The 7,658-nt window shown below is 45.6% G+C and overlaps 1 protein-coding gene across 1 annotated transcript in view; it reads left to right on the top strand.

Annotated features, from left to right (window-relative positions):
• Positions 1-7,658, top strand: part of LOC310870597 (C-X-C chemokine receptor type 4-like) — a 277,312-nt gene that overhangs the window by 160,368 nt on the left and 109,286 nt on the right. The window lies entirely within an intron of this gene.

Consider the following 7,658-nt stretch of genomic DNA (forward strand, 5'->3'; position numbering starts at 1 on the left):
AATCATATTTAGGAACCAAATGGGTCTGTAACTCAGAGAGTGTACAAATTGTGTACAACACATTTGTACACTCAGAGTTAAATTAACTTTGATTTTACAATATGCATTGGGGTCCCAGAGATATAGATAATGCCATTAAATGGGGGTCCGTAGACTAATATGCATGTCAAACTGGGGGTCCTTGAAATTAAATGGGTTGAGAATCACTAGCTGTAAAAGTCTTCTCTTATGGGGGTCCCTGGTATATCTCTTCAAATGGGGGTCCGTGGGCTAATTAGGGTCAATGTGGGGGTCATTGAAAAAGTTTGGGAACCACTGCTTTAACGCACTGGTTCCCAAACAATGGGTCGGGACCCATTTGTGGCTCACGGACACATTTGTAAATACAAATACCCTAAATACAAAGGGAAAATGGTAAATGGTGCATTTATATAGCGCCTTTATCCAAGGCGCTTTACAGAGATTGTGCATTACATTCACCCATTCACACACACATTCATACACCGATGGCAGCGGAAACCATGCAAGGCACCAACTAGCACATCGGGAGAAATTAGGGGTTCAGTGTCTTACTCAAGGACACTTCGACAGTAACTCTGGGGGAGCCCGGGTTCGAACTGGCAACCTTGCGGTTACCATCCAGGCACTCTACCCCTGAGCCACCACGGCGTAAAGGGAATACATCATTGCACATAAAAACGACTCCAGGGTGTCTATAATGAAGTATACCAGGGGTCCTCAACTAGAAATGATGAAGGTCCACAATTTTTTTTTTAATAAGACCGAGGTCCGGTCCCATGCGCGTCCTTCGGAGAGCGGGGCTCTATGCCCGTTTAGTATGGTCAAGCCAAGCTTATACAAATCAGATCCCCTTCCACCCAACCAATAATGGGGTGCAGAGTGCAGGCCCGGAGTGGAACTCCAAATCAGGCCGGGAGTTATACGCCCTGGCAGGCCACACTGCGCGCGCGCCAGAATTTTGGAGGCCCTTGGGGGACATTTTGGGGGCCTTTGCAGCAATTTCACATGAGAAATGTACAATCTGATGTTATTTATATTATTAACTTAAAAAAAATATATATATATAGTTTTTTTTTTTTTTTTTGGGTGGTCCGCAAAGAGGTGGTCCGCGGTCCGGTCGCGGACCGCGGTCCGCCAGTTGAGTACCCCTGAAGTATACTGTCACCTCATTACATACACATGAAAAACTGGAAAAATACAAAAATTGTGGCACTCTTAAGTAAAAATACTCATTCAGTTGTGAAAACAGTATATGCTATGTATTGATTGATTGAATACTTTATTATTAACAGGCTTTGGGCCAATAAGTCCCATATAGGGCCTAGGCTTGTTTCCATTGTGGTCCACTGTATAATATCGGAATCGGCAGACATGACCCTGAAAATAATCGCATATCGGTCATAATTTCATAATCATGCACCCCTAATAAAAACCACTACAGAGTAGTAGAAGGTGTGTTCTAAATGTGGGCGGTGCCATGCAGGCTACTCCCTCTAGTGTTGTGGCTGTGGGCGTCGCTCACTCTGGAGAAGTGTATTAATTTGATGATGTAAGAGTGTTCAGGGCACTGCAGAGGGCATAGGAGGGTATTCAGGGCACTGCAGAGGGCATAGGAGGGTGTTCAGGGCACTGCAGAGGGCATAGGAGGGTGTTCAGGGCACTGCAGAGGGCATAGGAGGGTATTCAGGGCACTGCAGAGGGTAGCCCCTTTCGGGACCCTATATAAAGCTTTTCTGAAATTTTGATGAGTTTTATGTTGGGTCATGACTATATTTTCGTATGGGAATTCCGGAACGCGGAAGTAAACATGCTCTCTAAGATCCTATCTGCGGCGTGTGACGGCCTTTTTTTGCCTCTTTTTGCTTGAGTTATTCTGAATTCGGGAACTTTAAGTACCTATACATCCCGCTGCGAATATCTCCTGTGGCGCGGAAGCCGTTAAGTATTTTTTATCTTTGTTTGACCGATTTGGTCGCTTTATTTCTTCTTGTTTGTTTACCGTTTATTGTACCGCCTCCCGGTGTGCGGTTGGCTTGTGCGGCTACGTCCCTGCCTCTGATCTGCTCTGTCATAGCTATAGCGCCACTAGCTAGCCAGATAGGCGGTACAATGAGGTGTCAATAAACAAGGAAGGAAGAGAAGAATCAAAGCGACCAAATCGGTCAAACAAAGATTAAAAATACTTAACGGCTTCCGCGGCACAGGAGATATTCGCAGCGGCATGTATGGGTACTTATACTTCACATATTCAGAAACGCTCACACGAAAAAATGTCGTCAAAGAGCGCAGACAGGCGCTAAACATGTTGTTTATGTTTTATGAATGGCCGCGTACCAGGTGGCATGTTAGTGATGCAACAGGACCCAATGCACTGGGTCGAACAAATGTCAGAAACTTCAGTAGCATTGGGTTCTGCTTGGAGGGCTATGCAGAGGGCATAGGAGGGTGTTCAGGGCACTGCAGAGGGCATAGGAGGGTGTTCAGGGCACTGCAGAGGGCAACATCTCTTTGACTAAAACCAGTCGCAGTGAACCTTGTCCTCTACCCTGATATGAGCCATCCAAACAGCAAAAGTGTGAATAAATATACATATCACATATAATTACTATACAGTAGTTTTCAACCCTTTTCATATCAAGGCCCATTATTATTTGGGCCTTTGAGCCATGGACCAGCTAGCCTCAGACCTTTGAGCAATGGACCAGTTAGCCTCACAGACCTTTGAGCCATGGACCAGTTAGCCTCACAGACCTTTGAGCCATGGACCAGCTAGCCTCACAGACCTTTGAGCCATGGACCAGCTAGCCTCACAGACCTTTGAGCCATGGACCAGTTAGCCTCACAGACCTTTGAGCCATGGACCAGTTAGCCTCACAGACCTTTGAGCCATGGACCAGTTAGCCTCACAGACCTTTGAGCCATGGACCAGTTAGCCTCACAGACCTTTGAGCCATGGACCAGTTAGCCCCACAGACCTTTGAGCCATGGACCAGTTAGCCTCACAGACCTTTGAGCCATGGACCAGTTAGCCTCACAGACCTTTGAGCCATGGACCACCTAGCCTCAGAGACCCAAAACTGAAACAGATTATGTCCAGGATTCCATGCTGTATTAATGTTTGTACCATTAGGAGAGAAAACAGGCAAACGTTGATCAAAAATAACAATTCTTCTAGATTCTCTAATTGTGTAGACTTGTCAATGAATTAATGCAGACGTTTAACAATAATTTTAAAACCTATAAGGGTCCATTTGGTTACTAACTCTCAATCATTTAATTGGGGACCACCTGGAATTCAGGACTTCAAGGACGACTGGTTGAAATCCAGTTATTGTAAACAGTTAACCTATATAGCATCTGTCTAAATAATCTGCAAACAAAATGATAACATTGTGGTCAAGAAAAACAAGGCCATGTATCAAAAACATGAGACAAAATGACCACAGTGTAAGTCTGCATGGTCACCATAACTAGGTCAAACTGTGTGTAAATGCTGATGTAATCTCAGGTCAACACAATGCATACAGTACATGTACACACACACACACGACACTGTACCCCGATTCATTCATATTTTTATTGAAACAAGCAAACATGACAGCGTCCAAAAAACCCTTTACATCATAACAAAAATATACAATACATACAGAGATTATACAAACAGAATCTAGAGAGAGAAGAGATTAATCCACATACCCTATAAAGATAATCCAGGATCATCCCGCTTTGAGACTCTCCCCACAGAGTGACAAAAATAATAAAACGAAGGCATTTCCAAAGACAATTTGGCTATAAAGAACAGACACATGCATATAATGGCAGTAACATTGACACTGAAATATACATGAATATCCTGCGTATTAAAATAAAGTTATTGTCATAGAATAATAATACTTAACGATATTGCTTTCTAGAGACTTCTGGTGGGCTTTCAATGGTAATTCGACCCCTCGGTATAGAATATACTGTAGTTGAATTGACGGTTTGCAGCACCACAGGATAACTCTATCCCGCTGTGACACGCAGCACATCAACATTGATCTTTAGCCCTTTCGTCCGCAAGGGGGTGTGACGATACAATACAACCCCCCACACCCTCCATGTCTCACTCACACACCCTTTCATTTAGCCTAATGAAGCGTGCCAACCCAACACCTGAACCAGGGCAATCACTCACTTTCTCTTCTCTCAGCGCAGACCCAAAACAAAATAACCCCTGAAACCACCTCCCACCCTGCCTAGTAAGCCTAGCCCACCCACCACAGCCTAGTCCACCCAACACCACCCATATAACATAACATGCACCATATGTAAACATTAAGACTTCACGAGAACTTGCAGAAAATAGCCCATCTACAAGCCCGACGGTGCGTTGCAAAGCGACACACCCTGGGCTTGTAGATCGGCAATTTCCACACACACACACTATAGGGCTCAAGTGGTTAATAAGTATCCTATAGGGCCAGGGGTCAGGCATGCAGGGTGGTGGCATCTTGGGGTGGGTTTACAGCCGATGGTGGGGGTTGTGGCGTTCAGATAGAGAGAGGGTGGGGTGCATAGGCAGGTGGTAAATGAAGAGAGATGGCTGGGTGGGGGTGGGGGTCTATATAATCCGCTGCCGAGCTGAGCCGTGTGCCCTTTTCCTCAGAGAAAAGAACTGACAGCTCCCATAGCACACAGAGAGAGATGGCCCTTACGGCCGTAAGGCCATTTAACTAATCACAACCGGAAAGGCATCCGTGTCATTTTAGATTTTAACCACTTTAACTATAGTATTGTTACTTTGGCTATTCAAAGCAGATACGTATACAAACAAGCTCATAGAGCGGCACGGACTGACACGCTATATGAGCTTATAGATCTGCCATTTTTTTAAATTTGTGCAAATCTTGAACATTTTTCCTTTGCTTCTTCTGGGGGGGGTCCCTCCCTGGAACTAAATATTGAGATCGGCGGAGTCCGTGGCCAAATACATCATTTTGAGGGACATGAAAAAGGACTTTTTTTTTTGAATGGGCTTAGGTCTTAGTGGGTTAAAAGGAGGAGAAAGTTGATGCTTGAGGTGAATGAATGGGACCCAGGCCATGTCCGCACACAGTTTAGTGTCTCTTTGTCACGGGGGGCTTAAAGACGACAGCATGCGAAGCACAAGACAACAGGACATGACAACATGCACAATGGATGAGCTTAAACAGATACTAGCATTCCATAGGAGCAGCTCCACACCCAGCCTTTTAGCATGAGAAACAACAGACACGTTTAAGCCCTCTGTATTCAATGTCTGAACCGCTCCAAGCTTCAACAAATTACAGGCGTAGGGGGAAAACTGACAATTAAAGTGTTGTCGTTTTGTTCTATGGGTTTTTCCTTTTCTGTGATTATACCACCAATAACAACATATATAACATGAGTTGACAGACGGAAAGTTTAACCTGCATGAACCCTAGCGTTCCGCCGTTATCAGTCATGACATAGTAGGTGAACAATTGGAGATATAAAAGCTTGGATATTGACCTGTTCTCAGTGAAGAGATATGGTGTAGAGTAGACAAGGTATATATTAAGGTTCAAGTGGGTAAGAGACCATTTGGGGTAAAGAAACAAAAAAAAGAGACCCCATAGAGGGCGACAGACACTGCCGGCAGTGTCGGTAAAGCTGGAGACAACAGATAAACTCATAGCTGGGTGCTTATGGCTTTGGCACCATGCTCAGTACTGCTTAAATGTCTGGAAATTAGGTTAGACAAAAGGTCTCCGTCTCCCCGTTTTAGGATGTTGTCCAACATTTAACATGATAAAGATTCAGCACAATACCTGAAACACCAACCATGCACTCACACACAAAAAAAGTGCAGAGCCAAGCAATTTAGAAAAACAAAAAACAAAATCACAGCCATCAATATATTACAACTTCAAGTTCATCGTTTCCGTCGTGCATAAAGTGAAGCATTTCTTTGGCACCAGGCTTGAACTCACACCAGATAACTCAAAAGAGCTGAATTCATGAAAGGCAGATTAAGCAAAACGTAAATGATGCTCCATCGTACTGCAACAATAACACAATGCGTCACGGGCGTGCGTGCATATCACACACATCACCACACAAAGTATAAATCGTAGCCTATAAATTGTCTTTAGAATAAAAATAAATGGGGCAGTTCAAAGAAAAACAACAATTGTCAAAGGTTTGGGAAAAACGCCATACAAATAAATTCATCATCATCATCATCTTAAATACCATTTGTACCAAAATTTCCACACATGGAAAATTACTGCTGAAGAATATTTCTGTTTGGTCTAGAAGCAAGCATGCATTTTTTAATTTACACCGTAGAATCCCTGGATGATAAACTGAGACGCTCACAGACTGCACAGGAGTGTCTCTATTCACCACAGCATCTATTTTTAACCCATTTAGACGATTCTACAATTGTTTTCTATGTCAGTCGTTCTCAAATATTTTCATGTCAATGACCCCCAAAAATATATGTAATTGGCCGCCGACCCCCATCTGAAAATATGTTATTTCAGGGAACCCCAGAAGCAAAGATTTGAGTTGAAAACGTTGGCTCTGAAAGAATATATATTCCTGCCCATATAGCTCATAGCGTGGCACTTGGTGCCGCACTATGAGCTTGTAGATGTGCTATTTTTCAATAGCTAAAGTGTAATATAATGCTTAAAACACCAAAAGGGGTTCCCGCCAAGAATGGGTTAAAACATGTGAATGTCATACATCCATTCAACTGGCCAAGACAAGAATACACGCATTAGACATAGTTGATAGCAGATCTACAAGTTTACACGTCGCTGTCCTAAGCTTTCAGATCTGATTTTTGGGGGACCACGGTCGATCGATCGACCGTGTCGATCGTGTCGACGTATCGATCGACACGGTCGATCGACACGGTCGATCGATCGATCGACACGGTCGATCGACACGATCGACACGTCGACACGGTCGACACGATCGACACGGTCGACACGATCGACACGTCGACACGATCGACACGTCGACACGATCGACACGATCGACACGGTCGGTCCGATCGACACGGTCGGTCCGATCGACACGGTCGGTCCGATCGACACGGTCGGTCCGATCGACACGGTCGGTCCGATCGACACGGTCGACAGATCGACACGGTCGGTCCGGTCGACAGATCGACACGGTCGGTCCGATCGACACGGTCGACAGATCGACACGGTCGGTCCGATCGACACGGTCGACACGGCCGATCGACACGGTCGGTCGACAGATCGACACGGTCGGTCGACAGATCGACACGGTCGGTCGACAGATCGACACGGTCGGTCGACAGATCGACACGGTCGGTCGACAGATCGACACGGTCGGTCGACAGATCGACACGGTCGGTCGACAGATCGACACGGTCGGTCGACAGATCGACACGGTCGGTCGACAGATCGACACGGTCGGTCGATCGACAGATCGACACGGTCGGTCGATCGACAGATCGACACGGTCGGTCGACAGATCGACACGGTCGGTCGATCGACAGATCGGGTCGGTCGGTCGACAGATCGACACGGTCGGTCGACAGATCGACACGGTCGGTCGACAGATCGACACGGTCGGTCGACAGATCGACACGGTCGGTCGACAGATCGACACGG

This window comes from Protomyctophum parallelum (genome assembly GCF_964188405.1).
Source record: "Protomyctophum parallelum genome assembly, chromosome: 14".
Taxonomy (NCBI): Eukaryota; Metazoa; Chordata; class Actinopteri; order Myctophiformes; family Myctophidae; genus Protomyctophum; species Protomyctophum parallelum.